General features: G+C 42.6%; 1 non-coding gene across 1 annotated transcript; it reads right to left on the reverse strand.

Moving 5' to 3' along the window:
* Positions 1–19,777: 19,777 nt before the first annotated feature.
* LOC129506113 (U6 spliceosomal RNA) lies at positions 19,778–19,880 on the reverse strand. Its single transcript, XR_008663704.1, has one exon. It is a non-coding gene; the product is annotated as a U6 spliceosomal RNA (small nuclear RNA).
* Positions 19,881–20,742: the final 862 nt, after the last annotated feature.

The following is a 20,742-nucleotide window of genomic DNA, read 5'->3' on the forward strand; positions in this document are numbered from 1 at the left end:
CCCTACCTAATACTGACACCCATCCATTCATGGTTGTTTGGCCTGGATGCCACCTGGTCCCTGAAGCCTCTGCGTGCCCTCTCTGCTGCACCCCATGGACATAGGACTTCCTGTCTCTTTGCCAGCCTTGTTTGATTCCCCCTGGGGGGGCATTAGTGATTTGTATCTCTCTGTGCCCCTCATGAGAAGTAGGCATTGTTCCCCTCTGAATGTACAGTGACCACTTATTTATCTTTTATGCGTAATGCTTATTATTCATTTTTGTCTGTGCGCATGTGTGTAGAGTATAGAGCCTGGGGCCAACCCCCCAGTATAGATTAAACAAAGCTTTTAAAAGTTGTTCTTACTCACATTATATGACATCAAGGTTGTTAACCTGGCCACCTCACACCAATTAGAAGCCCTGATTGGCAGCTTTAGATTTCTTGATTAAAAAACCTAAATGAACGGGTTAAGTTTTAGGCAGTCATTCAGTAATAAAGAGGTTCTTACTGAAAAGATTGAGAACTATTCCATTTGGTGCTTAGTGAAAATATTTTGAATTCATGTAATTACCAATTAATTGCCATTTCTTTATTCAAAAATTTTCTGTCAAATAAATAATTTTTCAATCTTAAAAAAAATAAAACAAATAAGGCTTTTTAAAAATTCTTGTACTTTAGTTCTTTAGCCATGGTTTCTTTTAGTTCTTTGAATATATTTAAAATAGCTGATTTAAAGTCTTCATTTATGGATCCCTGGATGGCTCAGTGGTTTAGTGCTGCCTTTGGCCCAGGGCTTGATCCTGGAGTCCCAGGATCGAGTCCCACATCGGGCTCCCTGCATGGAGCCTGTCTCTCTCTCTCTCTCTCTCTCTCTCTCTGTCTGTCTCTCATGAATAAATAAATAAAATCTTTAAAAAATATATAATAAAAATATATATAATAAAGTCTTCATTCCGTAGTACAATTCTGGGCTGTTTCAGGAACAGTTTTTATTGGTTACTTTTTCCCTGTCTATGTGCCATACTTTCTTATTTATTTACTGGTCTGGAAACCTTTGGTTGAAAATTAGACATCTTAAGTAATGTGGCAATCCTGAAAATCAGATTTTTCATCCTCCAGAGGGTTTGTTTTGCTGTTTGTTGTTGCTTGTTTGTTTATTGGCTTTTCTGGACTATGTTTTGTTATGTATAGCCACTGAATTCTCTACTTACTTAGCTTATTGGTCAGCTAATGATGGGACAGAGATTTTTTTTTTTAAATGCCCAATAAGTCTCTCGGTCTTTGCCAAAGATTCTTTGTGAGTGTTGGAACATGCCTTCAACACTAAGCCAGGCAGTTAACAACCCTCCTTTAGCCTTTAGTTCCTGTTTTTTTCAGAGCCTCAAGGTTAGCTAGAGGTGAGGACTTATAGATCTTTCCTAAACATGTTCACACAACCCTACATATGCATATTAACTTGAAGATTCCAAGGATGTGTTAGAGTTTTTCAAGGCCACTATAACCGTTTCATTCTACAGATTTTCTTTTTAGACTTTTTGGTTAGCCTACTCTTTACCCCAACTGTTATCCACCACCTCAGGCAGTAAAGTTACGTAATTGCCTCTGTTGTTGTCAACAAACATACCAGGGTAAAAGGCTTTCCACACTGGGTGATTTCCAAGATAGGCCAAATAAAGATAGTCTTGTCAATGGGGTCTTTCAGGAAATCGCCAGACAGATCAAATAATGACAGATATCTGGGAATGAGGTTTTGAAGGTATTCCACCCTGTTTTGTTCCCTCCAGTGGCTGGCAGGTTTGTAGTGTTCACCACAATTGGAAGGCAGTTGGTTTTCAAAGCCACCATAGAGCTGGAGGGAGGGCACATTAAAATGCCACAACATAAAATAAATAAAATAAATAACATAAAATACAATGCCACGACATTTGCTGTTCTTGCTGAAATTCAGTGGGTTTTAAAAAAATTAATGTCTATGGATTAGATAAATAGGCTAACCAAAAAATTATTTTGTTAATTTCCAGAGTTTTGAAAAAGTTGATTTTGACCATATCACTTTTATAAAGGAGTTTTCAGTGGTCCTTACTCCACTTTTTATGAACCCTATTATATCATTAGGATTAGAGTCATCCACATGTGACAAAAAACTTGAAGTCATAGTGGCTGAAATACGTAAGTTTTGTTTTCTCACATTAAAATTTAAAAGTAAGTTCAAACTCTTAAAATGTTTAGGGACAGCAGCTTTATTTTTAGCTTTCAACCCTGTCATCCCTAGAGTGTGGCCCTCATCCTTATGATCTAAGATAACTGCTTGAGCTCCAGCTATCATATCTGCATTCCAAGAAGCAAGACGGAGGACAGGTAAAAAAGTACACACACCTTTCCTTTAAAGACACATCTCAGGAATTCCACATGATACACAGCCATGCCTAGTTACATGGGAATTTGAAAAATACAATCTTTATTTAGGAAGCCATGTGTCCATCTAAAAACTAAGGGTTTATTGCTAAGGGAAGAGGGGAACTAGTTGTCTCTGCCATGTGCATTTAACAGGTGAAGAAACTGAGGTTTTGAGAAGCTCAATAATGGGCTCAAGATCTCCCAGGCAGTATGGAATGGTGCCCAGATTCCATTCATGTGGCTACCTCTGAAACCTTACCTTTAGCCACTTTGCCATACAGATTCAGGGAAGTTGAATAACCTGATGAGGTCCACATAGCTAGCAGGTACAGATTTGTCTGGCTCCTATAATCATCCTTTTTTCCATTATTTACCCCAAACCATCGGACTCTGGTGGGCCACTAAGAGGAGTGACAAAGAGTAGACCTCACTGTTTCAGCTGAAAATGCCTGGTAGATGCCAGTAAGATGCAAAATAAAGTGCATTGAGCTCCTTTAAGTAGAGGACAAGGAGCACTCAAAAGACAGCAAATGAAAAAAGATAAATAGATCATGAGACATCAAGCCATTAAGAAACAAACACTGTAGAACTTGTTTGCCTCCTGGAGTGGGATGAAGGGACTAGTAAAATACAGGGGGTGAAATGCCATTAAGAAATCAGGACCAAGAGCTGTGATTTTGAACAGAACCCTGAATACATTTTGCTTATCACCAGTCTCCTGGACTCCCAGCTCCTTTCCAACCAGTTTGTATGAGTCCTTTCCATTCACATCCAGCTCTGGATGGGGCGAGGCCCTGATTAAGCCCAGCTTGTAGGACTCCATTGTGTCTCCTCAGAGTCTAAGGGAACAGACAAACCCAGCACCTGCCTCGACTCATTTGTTTCTTTTCTTTCTTTGTCAATTCTTTTTCTTCACCTGGGATTATCCTAAAGCTGAGTTAGTTGAGATCTCAATAAGGTCATGTTGTAATTACAAATTCAGAACAGGTTTTCAGTGTAACCGACAATCCTTTTCACGGTGCTCACAGAGGATGTGCTCACTGAGGCCGTGTCAATGGAATTGCAGTTTGATAACCAAACAGAAGCACAATTGAAGCTGTGGTGACTAATACAGCCCCATTCAGAGCCACCCAAAGATAATCCACTGTTCCCTGTGGTTTAAATCCATCACAAAGAAAGGGAGTGGGGGGAAAAGGATTTGGTTCCAGCAAGTGGAGTAATTCTAGGTTCATCTAATGGTATATGTTAGGGTTACTGAAGATAAACTCATGGGTGGACTTGACCCTATAGGAAGCTGTCCCCTGTCCCCTCCTCTGCCTCTGGAAGCCTCCTCACTAGCACACAGCAGATCCCCATTGCTAAGAACTCCCTCTCCCACTCTGCCCTGACACCCCAAAAATAACCTCTGCTGATACCTTTTTTCACACGCATGCATTGCAGACACACACACACACACACACACACACACACACACACACACACTTGCAGGAATAGCTCTAGCCTCTGCTGTTGTCCTCTGCTTTGAATTTTTTCTCAGACTTCTCCATGGGTCTTCCTTTAGTTTCACACCTAGATTCTTTCTCTGTGCAACAAGATTAACAGATGTCTATCATAAGAATATCAGGTTTCATTAAATTTTAAACACTTTATTTGGAGATAGTTAAAGATTCACATGCAGTGGTAAGAAATAATATAGGGCGATACCACACGCATTTTTTACCTGGTTTCCACCCAATGATAACATCTCGTAAAACTGTAGGACAAATGTCAATCGGGATCTTGACATGGGTACAATCAGATCTTACTCAGGTGGCCTCTGTTTTACATGTACGTATTCGTGTGTGCACATTTTACTTCTATGCTATTTTATGACATGTGGAAGCTTGCATATCAATCACCATCTCTTGTGTTACTTTTGTATAACACTACCCACCTCCCTCTTCCCCCCCTCCTCATTTCTCCAGCCTAACCACTCATCTCTTCCCCATTGCTGTAATTTTGTTGTTTTCAAGAATGTTTTATAAATGAACTCCTAGCATATGTAACCTTTTGGAATTGGCTTTTTTTTTTCACTCAGCCTAATTCCCTTGAGATCCATCCAATGTTTTCTGTACATATCAATAGTTGGTTCCTTTGTACCTGAGTAGTATTCCAGGGTATAGATGTACCCACACTTGATTTAACCATTTACCCACTGGATATCTGGGATATTCAGGATATCTGGGTTGTTTCTAGTTTGGGACTATTCTAAATAAAGCTGCTATGAACATCCATATTCAGGCCTTTGTGTGAACATAAAACCTATGTTTTTATTTCTCTGGGATAAATGCCCAAGAGTGCAGTTGTTGGGTCATGTGGTAATTGCATGTTTAGATTTATAAGAAACTACCAAATGTTCTCCAGAGTGATTGTACCCATCAGCAATGCATAAGTGATCTAGTTTCCTTGCATCCTTGCCAACGATTGATATTATCATTATATATATATATATTTTTTTTTAATTTTAGCCATTCTAATAGGTATACAGTGAAATTTCATTGTGGTGATTTAATTTTTAAAAAATCTATTTTAATATTTTAACTTTCAATTGTTATTGATTATTTGCACAGTTTTCATATATTTTTATTTTTCAGAAGCTTATTTACTACTGAGGGATTATGTGAAGTGTTGAAAATTTCAAATAGTATTTCACATGATTTCATTTCACTCATTTGGTCACACTTTTTTTTCAATAGGCCAAGAATTCTATCAATGCCTGCTTCTGATATATGACTTGATGCACAATATTGAGACCTTTTTAGTAATTGTCAACTCAAAATTTAAATAACATATGCTATATGAATAATGACTATTCTGGCCCTCACGGGCCTATTTTTGAAAAAAATGTTTTATTTACTTATTTGAGAGAAGAGAGAGACAGTGAACACAAGTGGAGGAGTGGACCAGACACAGAGGGAGAAGCAGCTCCCTGCTCAGCAGGGAGCCTGATGTTGGGGCTTCATCACAGGACCCTGGGATCATGATGGGAACCGAAGGCTGATGCTTAACCGACTGAGCCATTCAGGCGCCCATGTTTCTGTATTTATAAAATATTTTTTATTTTTCTTTTTTAAAAGATTTTATTTATTTATTTTAGAGGAGAGAAAGGGAGTGCGTGCACACACAAGCAAGCACAGGGCAGGGGGAGGGGCAGAGGAAGAAAATGTCCTAAGCAGACTCTGCACTGAGCCCGAGCCCGACACAGGGCTTCATCTCACAACCCTGAGATCATGACTTGAACTAAACCAAGAGTCCAAGGCTTAACTGACAGTGCCACCCAGGCATCCCCATAAAATGTTTTTCTAATCAAAAAATTTAACTATGAAAAATAGACACCTGGCTCTTTCTCTTCCAGTGCTTTCAAAATGAGAATCCACTGAAGCTGCCTCCTTGATTCCTCAACTCTGTGCAACTCTTGTCTGCTCCATCAGGCCATCAGACTGCACTCCAGGAGAAGAAAGTGGTAAGAGGGGAGGCTCAGTGTTCCAGGCTCCTATTTGTCTGGAAGAGAAACTGGACATTTTTAGCAGAAGAGTAAAATGTTTACTTTGAAAAAAGTAGAGCCCCAGTTGCCTGGATACTGTCAGGAACACATATCATTGAATCTGTGGGTGACTGGGAGATGGTTTGTCCTTATTTGAGTGTCAAACGTGTTAAGGGGAAATTCAGACAGCTCTAACAAATAACCCACACCTGCCTGGGCTTTCTCTGTGGTCCTCCGGGTGTGTATGTGTGTGTATCACACACCCTCACATATGCATGTAATGAATAGCTTCATGTAAAAACCCTGCAACAAACATCAATTCTGTAAATTACCAGGGAGTCCTAACTGGGTTTGCTAGCAAAGCAAAGACTATAAATGGTAGGCACATGCCTCTGTGAGCAGTGTAGCTATTTCTTTTTTTAATAGGGGATTCTCATGTTACAAGGACATCACAGATTACTGAATAATTTATTTAATGGTAGATTGTATGAGCTTAAGTCTTTGCCAATGAGCTCATACCTAAATGTCTAAAGAAGATAAGGTGAGCAAAAGCTAGAGCTCAGACTTGGATGAGCTGATTATTTTTGTATTAGATATGTATGGCTATTAGAGCTATATATATATATTTTTTTTTTACTTGATATTATCTCCGCTTCAAAGGTTGTAAATAGAATAGAGGCACCACTTTATTACTGACATTTAGCTAACTCATAACAATGCATTCAACACACAGCACTGAGAAATACAGAATAGAACGATGACCTTGTCTACGCTTGATGATCTTAACAAAGGACTGTGATATATCAGGGAATGTTTGTTCTCTATGAAAATATGGGGAACCAAGAGAGGGCAAAATTCAATAAGAGGATGTTAGATTTGGAAAATGGATACAGGAAAAAAGATTTGGATAGCTATTTTTCTGTGCACCCCTGTTGTTAGCTTTTTAATGATTTAGGGTTGAGAAACAATGACTTCTAAGCTTACAGATCTTAGACAGTTTGCCCATAACTATAGACAGCTCTCAGGTGAGAAGTACCTTGGAAGATAGGGCCAAGGAACGTAATTTCTGTCAAATGTAGTTTTGATAAAGGTAAGATTTGTTTAAAAAATTTAAATTTGGGGCACTTGGGTGGCTCAGTCAGTTAAGCACCTGCCTTCAGCTCAGGTCATGATCTCAGGGTCCTGGGATGGAGCCTCCATGCTGGGTTCCCTGCTCAGCAGGGAGCCTGTTTCTCCCTCTCCCTCTGCACCAGCCCCCCGCTGACTCGCACGCTCTCTCTCTTTCTCAAATAAATACATAAAATCTTTTCCAAAAAAGTTTAAAACAATAAGAAAATTTAATTTGACAATAGAAAGATGGCAAAAGTCTAGAACAGGCACATAATAACATAAGAGGAAATTTATGTGGCCAGTAAGTGTGGCAGAGATATTTCGTGTCGTTAGTAATCAGGGAAATGCCAATTAAACCCATGAGATATCCCTGACCGGTTAAATTTAAAAATCTGCAAAGAGCCAGTGCTAATAAGAATGGAGAAAATTGAGAGGGACTGCCAGGGGACAGTTGGCATTGAAGACTTTGGAAGGTAGCTGCCATTATCAGCTGAGGCCAAAGATTCACACACTTCCCTCACAGTTGAAGAAATGCCACCATGGAAAAATGCCCTATGCACGAGGGTATGTTCAAAAAAATGTCTATAGAGACATTGCTCATAATAGTCCCAAGCTGGAAACACCCCAAATGTCTACCAAACATAGAAAGGATAAGAGCTAGGGAACCTGGGTTGCTCAGGTGGTTAAGCATCTATCTTCAGCTCAGGTCGTGATCTCCGGGTCCTGGGATCGAGTCCCACATCAGGCTCCCTGCTCAGTAGGGGTCTGCTTCTCCCTCTACCCCTCCCCTCCACCCTGCTCATACTCTCTCTCTCAAATTAATCCATAAAATCTTAAAAAAAGAAAAAAGAAAGAATAAGAGCTAGATTCACCTGCAATAGTGCGGACGAATTTCACAAACATCAAGAAACAAATAGAGAGGGTTCATTGATAGAAGGCTCATAAACAGGCAAAACTAAATTCTCTTGTTTAAGAAAATCACTATAACAAAAGTCAAGGGGCACCTGGATGGCTCAGTGGTTGAGTGTCTGCCTTTAGCTTGGGTCATGATCCTGGGGTCCCGGAATCGAGTCCCACATCAGGCTTCTTGCATGGAGCCTGCTTCTCCCTCTGCCTGTGTCTCTGACTCTGTATCTCTCATGAAAAAATAAATAAAATCTTAAAAAAAAAAAGTCAAAATAACAGTTATTTTTAGAGGAAGGGAAGGATTGTGACCAAGAATGCTGCACACTAGAAGTGTTCTCTTTCTTCACCTGGCTTTGGTTCTGTGGGTTTTCACTTTGTCCTGTTCACTGAATTGGATATTCATGTTTAATGCACTTTTATGTATGTAGGTTATAGCTCACACCCACATGTGCATGCAAAATGCTTTCTAACCATACTATTAAATGCTGAAAGATCAGATTTTTGAAAACAAACTCTTGAGTTCAATTTCGCACCCTTAAAAAAATAAATGTGAAGTATTCAGTTCAGTTGAATGAATGTTTAAAACAGTAAGCCAAACCTTCTACAGAGTTCCACGTGAGAATTCTGTAATGCCTGCTGGGACGAGAGGTCAGAGGATGAGGGAGCGCTGGCCGCCAGCGCAGAGAGGCTCCCTTCCAGTCAGCCCTGACCCTTAGCAGCTGTTTCCCTGGGCAATTCTCCGGGCCTCATTCCTCATCTGGAAAGAGGATCAGACCCAATTAGAACTCCTCCGAGAGTCTCCTAGTATATTCTTGGGAGTTCTCTGTGGGAACTTAAAATTTTTTTGTAAGAAATTCTTTTCATTTTGAGGAGCATCTGAAAAATGTGAGCATCATCTAGGTCCTCCATAGGTCCAACTTAGAGCTTACAGTGTCCACATCACTCTGGGCTTCTGACCATGTGGGAGCCAAATGTGCTATTTTGTCTTGACTGCTAAGAAGAAAACACAGGTGAACTTCATGAGTCAAGTTTTCCTTCACCAAGTGACCTCATGAAAGGCTCACAACCCAAGTTTTCACAGTTGGAAGGGACCATGTTGTGTGAGATTTGAGTCATGGGACAATGCCTGACCCAAAGAAAGGCCTAGGCCCCTTAGTAACCAAGCAGGGGGCAGTTTTCTCCACAAAATCATGTCATCTGTCTCATTAAATTAATGGGTTAAATTTGCTGGTCTCATATTTGGTCTGTCAAAATCATGAATTTGTCTTGATATAGCAATTGTAGAAGTTACAAGCCTATATATGGGATGTATGCCCAGTTTCATATTTATACACATTCAACTAACAATCTTATAAAAGCAATTTACATCAACACTGGAAATTCTCCGAAAGTTTTTTCTTGAGAAGGCACCACACGTCATTCGGATTTAAGCCTCCCCAAACCCCATGTCTGCCGCTGACCCTCCCATGATTCTGTTTCCATTTTGGAAATCCAGCCCTTTCCTGAGCAAGTGTCAGGCTGCCTGGGATCCAACTCCTTTCATAAGTAGCAGTGACTCTCAACTGCAGGTGATTTTCGCCTCCAGGGGACATTTGAAAGCATCTGGAGACAGTTTAGATGGTCACAGCTGGAGGTGGGGGCTGGTCAGTAGAGGTCAGGGATGCTGCTAAACATCCTACAAGGCACAGGTCAGCCCCTCATAAGAAAGAATTATTCAGGCCATGACCAATAGCGCCCAGGTTGAGAAACTCTGAACCCGCTCTCTACAGCTTTAACTTCTAGAAGAAGCAAATCTTCTGTGTCTTTTCCCAGTTAATCAGAGTAAGGCAGTAGTGTTCTCCTAAAACTTATCTTTCACAGCACCTGTTTCCTTCCACAGCAGAAACAGGCAAGTAAGCGAAAACAAGCCCTCAGGCGTGAGGTCAGTTGCATGAGTGGCTTGATTTAAGAATGGAAGTTTAGAGGGGTCAGGCATTTTGCTCCCTCTTGAGTCAGCCTTATCCCAGGTCCCCTGCTACTGGGTCCTGGTCTGCCATCTACCTATAGAGTGACTTTCCGTGATGTCTCTAGCTAGTCTCTAGAGGGAATGTGCTCTCAAGTGATTCCCAGAGGAAACCACTGGAAGCAATATTTGAACAGAAATGGTAATGAGAGTTTCAAACAGAGCAGAGTGGTTTCAGACTCCTGCGAAATCTGGGTCAATCTCCAAAGTTGATCTAAGGGCCTGCATCATTGTGAGACAATGTGCCTATAATGGCTGCTGAGGAATGTCTAATCCCTTTCTATCTGTCTCCATGTAATCATTATATTTGTTCCTAGGTCCTATCTCCTCTCCCCCATCAGATCTTTAAGTCCTTGTGAATAGAGCCTTCCATGTCTTTTGTTGTCACTGGAATACCACCCAGCATGCTCAGCACTGTGCCCTGCTCTGTGAGTGGTCAACACTGTCAATGAGCTATGAGGAAACAGGCCAGGTAGGATTGCAGATAACGGATTCCCAAACATTGCCTGCCATCCTCTTCAGCCCCTCGTCCTATTCACCTGTTATCCAATGACCAGACTCCAATCATACCCAGCCTCTTGGCTTTGGAAGCATTAACATCTATAGCTTTCTCCTGATAGGAAAACAGCCCTTAATCTCCAGGACTGAAAAAGGGAATGTGCTCTTCCTCACCAGGTCTGGGCAGACTGCCTAAGGTACAGTTGGGGCAGGGGTTCTGAGCAACAACTCAATCTCTACCCCATCTAGCCTCCTCTCCACCACACTGACTCCAGGGGGTCACTGAGACCTCTGTGAGCAAATCTATCCATCCTTAACAACCAGTGATACAAGACAGCCGACTGACTACCTCACATCCTGCCTAAAACCACCAGCCTTCCCCTCCTCCACCCCTTTTGAAAAGGAAATAAAATATCCTCTGTCTAATGTGTAGTCTTTCAAAGACACCGTGGGGCACCATGTCTTTAGCACAACACATGTGCCCCTAGGATATGGCAAATACAGCCCCTATTTCCTGGCCTGGTCTTCAGGTCAGCTCAGATCCCACAGCTGAGGGGAGGCTGGAGCTGCTGGGAGGGCACTGAAATGCTGAGGGTGCAGGCATCTCTGTTCAGCATACACAGCCTGCCAAGCTCCTGTCCCTGCGGGCTCTTTGGTCAATGCCCTTTCAGGTACCTGGGGCCTGCACACCTGGGGAACCACGTGGCTCAAGGTGGCTCACTGGAATAGGCATGCACACCATAGCTAAAGAAGAAAGCAAACTGGGGTGACTGGGTGGCTTAGTCTGTGAAATATCTGCCTTCAGCTGAGGTCATGATCTCAGGGTCCAGGGATTGAGTCTCATGTCAGGCTCCCTGCTCAGTGGGGGTCTGCTTCTCCCTCTACCCCTCCCCCCACCTGTGATCTCCGCCCCCCCCCCACACCTCTCTATCTCCCTCCATCTCAAAAAAAATAAATAAAACCTTTAAAGAAAAGAAAAAGAAAGCAAATTGACAGCAAGAGAAGCTGGGCATTGGCTGTAAGGGGGTGAGACTGGACTACAGAAAGGAAGGCCCATTGTGGGGTCAGAGGTCAGAAGGGTACTGAACATGGCAAGTACTATTGTAGGAGACAGGTTAGTGGAGATGGGTCCCTAAGCAGCAGTGGGGGGTGGGGGGTATGGGGGGAAGCTCTTTCATGGGGTCTGGTGATGTTTTAGGTCTGGGAGAGGGGGAGGGCAACAAAGAGGGAGACAGACTTGGTAGCATCAAGAGGATTAGATAAGACTTGACTGGTCCATTTTCGCTGATTTTACATCTACGGTGTTCAGACTTGCTTGTGGGGAAGGAAAGGGGCAGTTCTGAGTTTTCCCTTCCTCTACCACAGCACAGTAGTGACCTGGAGCCCAGTCTGTGACTCTGAAAGGGCCAGCCAGACTGCGCCCTTGGCCAGAGCAGGGATGGGTCCCCAGCTCAGTAGCGAGACAAGCTAAATGTGGCCCTTCCCCTGAGCCAGAACCTAACTTTAGCCTGCTAGGGGCATATGCAAAGCACGTAGCCTGTGGCCCCGTCAGCCTTACCCGGCCACTTCTGGTTTACATCCTGCACCTGTGGCGGTTTGCATGTCTCAGAGCTGGCTGGCCTGTTCTGAGGCTGAGAACACCCTAGATTCTCACTTGGGACTCCATGTTTGCTTGGCAGCAGTCAGCTCCCACCTCTCTTCCAACCCCAGGAGTGTCTCTGGCCTTTGAGTGGGCCCAGGGAGGGACACAGCCTCACGGAGGAAGGACTGAGTTTTGGGGTGTCATGGGGGTGGGATGGTGAGACCTGACTGGCCCTATGAGATGGGGTCTGACCGCTGCAGCAGCCCACAGCCTAGTCTGCAGATGACTGAGCTCCCTGTTTCTCCTTCCCCTGACTGCCAGGCTTTTTTGTTCTTGTCAGGGTGGATTAGCTCCCTAAACAGAGGTTGGACAGAGAAAATGAAAGGAGAAAAATGAGGAAATTAATAGCTCTGGTAAAAGGTCTGGTAGGGAAGGAAGTTAAAACCAATTAACCAAATGAGATTTCAATTATCCCTTATACTCTCTGGTTCTTTTCTGATATGTAGCCAGGGATCAGAGTTAAATGTTGGGTGTAGGCACGAAACACATTGCACACCCATTCACCTATGAATTCTCTAGTCTTCAGCTTGAAAGCTGGCGAGCCCAGGGCTCAGGGTAACACCCTCACCCCCACCCCACCTGGGACTGATGCACCAGGTGGTGTCATGCATATGACCAGGCTGAAGGACAGGAAGCTCTGCCTTGAAGACAACTGACTAGGGTCATAGCCACAAGGAGCGTGTGTGGTGTCCCGCTGGTATTGAGGAAAGATGCAGGGATGAGTTGCAGGAGGGGAGTGAGTGGAGGAGGCAGAGAAACATCTCTCCTATGTCATGCTCTGGCCAAAGTCCTGAAGTCTGGCCTCAAGGGATTACCACATTTTAGAGGAGCATCAAGGAACAGATCTGAGTGGTGGTAAGAGGCCAAATCCTGAAAGCCCCAAGTACCCCGCTGGCAAGAAGAGTAAGTAGATCTTGCTGCCAGGAATCTCAGGGCTAGAATTCTCTGCCAGTGACTTATCCCCTTCCACCTTATTCATTCTTCCTCTGGACTAAGTTATTCAAAAGAAAATGTAAAGACAGGCTGTGAAGTTCCAGAAAGAATCTCTGGATTCTTAAAGTCAAGTCACTTAAAGTCAAGTGAGCTACACACAGGTAGAATGTCAAAACAGGTACACAAGGAAGAGAGAAATCTCTTCTGCATAAGCAACAGTTCTATTAAGCTCTATTAGTCTATGGGATGTGGGGCAGAATTATTGCTCCCACTTGAAATCCAATTTCTACCCTGCCTGTAATGGGTCATCCAAACCACTGGCCCATCAGGAGAGTCAACTCACTCTAAAGAGGTGACCATTGCTGCCATGGTCCGGAAACCACTCGACGAGTATAAGTCACAGCAACACTGGCTGACTTCCTACCCAGAAAACAAAGTTGATCCAATTTAATATAACACCCACAGCATATACCTTTGGTATACATCTGGTGACTATCAGGGAACATGGAACTATAACTCACCTTAGTCCATTTCAAAACCCACCCTGTGTGTCAGGCAGTAGAGGGAAAGCCCTAACTGTATATACAGGCAGCTGGGGAGCTGCTGAGAACATAATTCTCTGTTCCATGCTCCAAATCAAGCCCAATATTTAAGCCAGCCATGACTTGAGAAATTGACATGGTCCTCTCTGGTGAACCTCATTGATAAACTGCTGTTCCCTTACGATCTTCTGGCTTTGTGGGTAGGAGGGCCCGGGGTGGATGTGTTATCACTACTGCATATAGTGCTGCGACATAACATCCCCAGCAACAGGAGAACCACCAGAAATCATGGTTTCTCTGATAGAACTCTGAGAAGACATTTGGTATCTTTATTTTGTATGAACCTGGGGTATACTTAGAGAAATAGAGGAAATGACCTTGGTGTTCCCTGCTAAAATGGATTTCCTAGAGTGTCATAAATCTAAGTGACAAAATGAGTTGGCATGCATAGAGGACCTGTTACAGAAGATACTGTGTGCCTGAGGGCAACAGTTTGGGGTCTCTGGGGAAGGGGGGGGTGTGGGGCTGAGACACAGAAGTGGGTGGGTTTATCAGAGAAAAGGAGAGGGGGGATCCAGGAATAAAACATGGAGAGGAGAAAAACCCAAAGAAATGTACATTCAAAATGATCATTTCTCTTTAGAAACCATAAAAGTAAGTAAATCACACTGTTTGGTTTCCAAGTGGTGAACTTTGTCCCCTAGCCCAAAGACATGGAAACATCCTGGGGCTGTGCAAATGTGGAAAAGCTAAGGAAAGGAACCTTTTGCATTTTTATGGCTTTTTACAGCTGCTTTTACCCACCTGGTTGCACCTATTGCTCACATCAACCTCTGAAGGAAACAAGAACTAGTTTCTAGTTTCTCCATTTCACAAGTAAAAACCATGAAATCTAAAAGATTGTGTGACTTCTCAAAAGCCACACTCCTTCTAAGTGGCAGAACCTAGATTAGAACCTGGGTGCTCTAACTTCAAATCTGGAACTCTTCCAGCAAGGCCAGTGACTTCTAAACTGCAACAGAACATCCTGGGAAAGGAAGGGGACCCTGGCACCCCTGACTCCTACTCAGATGGGAGCAGCTCCAATTTCATTTGCTTTATCTATTGGTGTTCCATTCAAGATTTTAAAGAGGTTGAAGAGGCGCCTGGGTGACTCGGTCAGTTAAGCGCTAGACTCTTGATTAGGCTCAGGTTGTGATCTCAGGGTCCTGAGATCAAGCCACACATTGGGCTCCATGCTCAGCAAGGAGTCTGCTTGAGATTCTCCCCTCTGCTCTCTCTCAAAATAAATACATTTTTGTAAAAAATAAATAAAATGGGTTGAAAAGTCATGCGCTCTGCCGTGACGCCTCCAGTGCAGGGTTCAGCCACAGGACAAGGAGGCCCCTTGGAATGTGTACAAGGAAAGGAAGTGTGGAAGATACTAGATTCCCCGAATGCACGTGCTTTGCACTTCGGGTCTTCCCCTAGGGAAAGAAAGAGCTGAGGCTTGTCAAGTATTTCCTGGCTGGACATCATAGCACCAGCTTTGTGGATCTCATCCGAACAAATCTAAAGCCTTCAGCAGCCATTAAGTCACAAACTGCACGAGTTTAATCAGCTGTTACAGCCCTGTGCCTGGCAAGCAATACTTCCAGGCTCCTCCATGCCCGGGCTCCAGTGACATGCATGCTTATCCCAAGGGTTGGCTTATGCTGGGGCATCACCTACACCAAGTATGAGGCCACTCAGGGTGTCACCTCCACCAGCCTGAGTCCTGAGGCCTCCCAACAGTTTGTCCCTTTCTTCTGAGCTCTTCTTTCAAATGGCTCTGCCTCCTCTCTGACTGCTGTTCTGATCTTCCCAGGAGCCCTGGCATTACACCTGCTAGTTTTAGCCTGTCCCAATGGAGCTGCTTAGAAACAGCCTCTTTCTCTCCCCTAACTTCCCAGATGGCAAATATTCTGGCTCGCCAAGGGCCCTCTAGAGCTGTGTGGAGTCAGGCAAGTGATTTACCCTGGACTATTACAAAGCAGCTTGCTACAGATAAAAGATTTGTCTAAGGTCAACCTCTGCTGATTATTGTGGTTGATGGACCTAAATGCATTCTTTTGCTCAGATTTTACAGAGCACTTACAGATTGGTTTTGTCATTTGCTGTCACACCTCTTTCTTTAAACTACATGTGATAGAAGTCAGACCTTGATATAGGTCTGCACTTACATGCTGTGTGATCTTGGATAAGCTACTCAACCTCTCTGATCTTCCTTTCTTCACTTATATAAAAAGATAATAACCCTGCAGAGGGTTGGTGGTTTTTTTTTTAAGATTTTATTTATTTATTCATGAGACACAGAGACAGAGGCAGAGACACAGGCAGAGGGAGAAGCAGGCTCCTCACAGGGAGCCCGATTCGGGACTGGATCCTGGGACCAGGATCACACCCTGAGCCAGAGGCAGACACCCAACTATTGAGCCACCCAGGGACACCTGGTGTTTCTTTTTAATTTTTTTTTATTTAAAAATTTTTTTAAAGATTTTATTTATTTATTCATGAGAGACACAGAGAGGGAGAGAGGCAGAGACACAGGCAGAGGGAGAATAAGGCTCCATGCAGGGAGCCCAACGGGATTACTCGATCCCAGGTCTCAGGATCATGCCCTGGGCTGAAGGCGGTGCCAAACCACTGAGCCACCCAGACTGCCCTCTTTTTTAAATAAAAACTAAGTCAAATAAATCTGTACAGTGCTTAGCAGAGTCAGATTTCAATAGAAAGTTTCTAGTTTCCCCTTCTTCCTTAAAGATGAAACCAAAATTTACCCTTGTTTGTTTTCCCCAAATCTAGTACAGCAGCATACATAACGTACTCTCAGTATGTTTGTTGAGAGAATGAATGAATAAATAAGGAGTGAACCAAAAGGGCATACATGACATTGGTAGGCTACAGGAAAAGTTGCCAAAACAAATAAGAATATTAGAATTTAAGAAGTGAGAACTATAGCAAGTGCTCCAAAATGTACATACAAGTACGTTCATTGTTGTGTTCTTTATAATAGCAGAACTTTTGAAATAGCCTAAATGTTCAACAAAGGGGACTGGGTACATTAAAGTAGTTCAATATAAAATTCTAGGCAGTTATTTTCAAAATGTAGATTTTAGAAGTATTGTTCCATAAAAATATCCAAAACATATTTTTAGGTAAAATGGTATGTTATCATATTGTATTCCTATAAAACTATCTATCTGTACTTCAAAAGAAAGAAATGCCCAGAAGAATATTAAAAGACTATGATTATGTCTGGATGGTGGAATTACAGTAGTTTCTTATTTTACATATAATATTTTCCAATATTTGAATTTTTATGAGTATCACTCTTATAATCGGGAAAAAAATTCTTTTGGAAAACCAAAACACACAGCATTAGGGTTTTTTTTTGTTTTGTTTTGTTTTGTTTTTGGTTATAAATGCCAAACCCACGTTAAACTCAGTCAAGGGAAAATGTGTTTGGAAGGCTAATATGGCTGTAGGATGGTCAAGATGTGAGTGTAGCTCAGGAACAGCTAGAAACGGATCTGTCATACTGTACCTCTGTGAGCGGTATCATTCCTCCTACTGCAAGCCAGCTTCCTCCACATGGCAGGAAATGCCGTCTTGATGAGTTCAGAGCTGCTAGTCTCCACCACAGAGAGAAAATGAGCACTGTGCTCTGTGGTCCCTAGATCATGAATTCCAAAAATATGCTACAATGGGTCCAAGTGGATCAAATGCCCTTCCCTTCCCAGTTGCTGTGCCCAGGGCATGGTGCTTCTCTATCATTGTCCCAGCTTGTGGCCCATTTCCATCCTTTGGCCCATCAGCGTGCCCAGGGGCAAGATTCTATCAGAAGAGCTTAAATAATAGGTTGAGAAATGATTGTCCCCTTCCCCCTACACCCTTCTGCTATGAACTGATATTTCCTTGGAGGTCAGGGGGACAGGATAGTACATTCTGAGTGTGCGGCTTAATTTCTGTCCTCAGAGAAGGGCAGGGGAAGGCTGGAAGTAGAGAAGTGGCCAGGATTGGACTGAGCATTATCAGTCTCAGAAACAATGAGTGAACTTGCCCGACATGTCCCTGTGCTGGTGGGAAGATTCCTCAGAATCTTCAAAGAGCTTATGGCTCAACCCAGCAGCTTCTGTGCTGGCTGCACAGAAGAAGTAGCTTGTGTTGCTGTCACTACCTCTCTTCCAGAGGACCTTCCATCACTTCCACATAAGCAAGGAGAAATAGATCTTCTAAAGAATGATGCATTTTCTTAGAGCGTCTTGCATAAAACAACCAGAGCTCAATGAAACATTCAGTGGTTCCCATTCCTCTGCGCATTCCCTGCTTCATTTACTTACTTAGGAGATGGCAATTTAATCTTTCCAAAATAGAATGTGTCTAGAAAATAAATGCTTTAATACACTGTAGGACTTCATGGTATCATAGCTTATTATTACAATTCAATTCCAAATAAGTTACTGTGATGGAATGGATCATGGCACCACGAGCACCTGGTGGTTAAGGGCTATACTTAAGCCATCACTGACCCCCTGAGTGCTGGTCCACAGTAGGAACTCAGAAGTTAAGGGTGCTCAAAAATCTCATGGTTCATTATCATATTCATTTCTTTGGGTTTCTATTGTGTTGTTTTTGCTTCCTTTCTGCCTTTTCTCTGTATAATAAGGATACCATACACTGCCCCAAATCTTCTGGGTCTTGCAGTAAATCATTTTCAGAGGCATGTCCTTTCTCTAAGCTTTTGGGATGATGCTCCCTTTATCTTGTTCTATAGCATATCCCCACAGAATTCATTCGTTACCCTTTTACCTATCCTTGATCAAGGTAGGATCTATCCTCCTGCCAACACAGAAGCTATTTGGAAGCCTTGGATTGGGCTCATTGTCCACTTGAGCACTGGCTGAATCTTAGTTCTGTAGATGGCAGTGGGTTTGTGAGTCCACCTCCCAGCCCACTATAAGCAGTTGTCTTATTCTTGTGGTGGATTTAATCCAATCCCCCAGCAAAATATTGCCCTGGTAGTTCTGGTGGTCCCCAGTCTATATCCTTTTGCCCTAAGACAATATAGCACAGATGATGTTCTATTTCTAAGATGCACAAAAGGATTTTAGTATGGCATCATATAGAATTATGTCTCATCCCCAAATAGGCACTGCAGAGAGAGCACATTATAGAACATTTTGTTTATACTGAAACTGAATAATCATTGAGCACCAAGGGGTAACAAAAAGAATGTTTCTCCTTTCCTATTTAGAATAAAGAGCTTTGGAATGCCAAAACCCACAAGGGGCACCTGTGTGGCTCAATGGTTGAGCATCTGCCTTTGGCTCAGGTCATAATCCTGGGGTCCTGGGATCAAGTCCTACATCAGGCTTCTCACAGGTAGCCTACTTTTCCCTCTGCCTATGTCTCTGCCTCTCTCTGTGTGTCTCTCATGAATAAATAAATAAAATCTTAAAAAAAAAACACCACCAAAAACCATGACAGGTCTGCTAACATAGATTCCCATTTCCGTGTATCATCATTATGGATTATTTACGTTGTTCTTCAGCATGAAATTGATTTTTAGTTGCAAATAAAGGGCCACGCACCAACAGGTGCCTAAATGGTAAGGACTTGTTTTTATTAAACAAGAACTCCAGAGGTATAGTCTTGGGGAAGGTCTGACCAGGTCATCAAGGCCTCAAGCTCTTGCTCTCCTTCAAATATGACTTAATAGGCATATTGCTTTTCATCATCATGTGTATTGCTTCATGGACTTGATGTGGCTGCCTTAGTTCCAGGCATCACATCCACATTCCAGATACGAAGGAGGAGAAAGGGATGACAGCATGCTTTTCTTCAAGTCTGTCCCTTTTATTAGAAAAGCAAACATTTCCTGGAAAACTCCCAGCTGACTTTCATTTTATATCTCATTGGTCCCAGCTGGTAACATTTTACTCCTAGTAGCAAAGGTGGAGGAACGATGAGCAGTTTACAAAAAAAAGTCATATAGCCATGACTAGACGGAATTTATCAGTCCTAACTCATTCCCTGAGTCAAGGTATATTGCTGCTACACACCACTAACCTCCATCACCATCCAAATAAAATTAGTGTTCTGTTAGCAGTGACTGCTGATAGCTAAGGACAACCTTGGCAGCATTATTTTTAGTTGTAGTGATGGTGGTTGTAGAACTGACCAGTACTTTTCTAAGATAAAAGTACTTTGAAAATAGTGAAATGACATACGGTTTTCACAAATTTGCATGTCATCCTTGTGCAGCAACCAGGCTAATCATCTCTGGATCATTCTAATTTTTGTAGATGTGCTGCAGAAGCAAGCATGAAATGATGTATAGTTTTGATCACTGATAAAAAAAAATATGGAATCAGTGGAACTGATACTATCTAGTTCAACATACTTAAAAAATGATAGCATTATCATTTTTAATGCTATCATTGATAGCTTATTGAACTCACAAAGACCAGAGAGAAATCAAATCAAATAATATTTATACAACCTTCCTTTCCAAAAGCAAGTAATTTCTGAACCCAATATATAAGGAATTATAAATACCATTTATATTGATGGTCCAACTTTCTCTAAGCAAGTAAATTCTGAGGATCGCGTCCTTCAAAGTCCCTTTTGAGTCTGTATTTCTGCTGAATTCAGAGTAAAAAGTCCTTCTTGGGTTATTGCTTCTTCTACACAGCAAAGAATACAGCGGCCCAGGGCCTCCTCCTATTTCTTCCCCTTCCCATTATTGTCTCTCAAGCTTACCCCTTAGTAATGTTAATTTTGGTATTAGGGGTCTTCTATTAGCACTCACAAGGTGAAAGGTAGGAAGTTAAGGTGTCCAACTATCCCAGATTCCCAGGACTGAAGCTTTCCTAGTAAACAGGACTTTCAGTGCTAAAACCAAAACCATCCTAGGCAAACTAAAATGGTTGGTCACCATAGGGATTATCACCAATGTGAAGGGGAGTGAGGGAGAGAGGGTTTAAGAAGAAGGAAGGAGAGGGAGGGAGGACCTGTGAAGTCAGGGCCATGAAACTCAACTTGAAATTTGATGGCTTTTCTTTTCATCTTAATAACTAGGGTTCCTGCACGGTAACTTACCAGCAGTACTTGAACTCATCATTTCTTCAGGTTCTCTACTCTTCCAACCTGTACATAATTGCCCAGTTTTGACCTCCCACTTC

The sequence above is a fragment of the Nyctereutes procyonoides genome, unplaced genomic scaffold (genome assembly GCF_905146905.1).
Source record: "Nyctereutes procyonoides isolate TBG_1078 unplaced genomic scaffold, NYPRO_anot_genome, whole genome shotgun sequence".
NCBI classification, from domain to species: domain Eukaryota; kingdom Metazoa; phylum Chordata; class Mammalia; order Carnivora; family Canidae; genus Nyctereutes; species Nyctereutes procyonoides.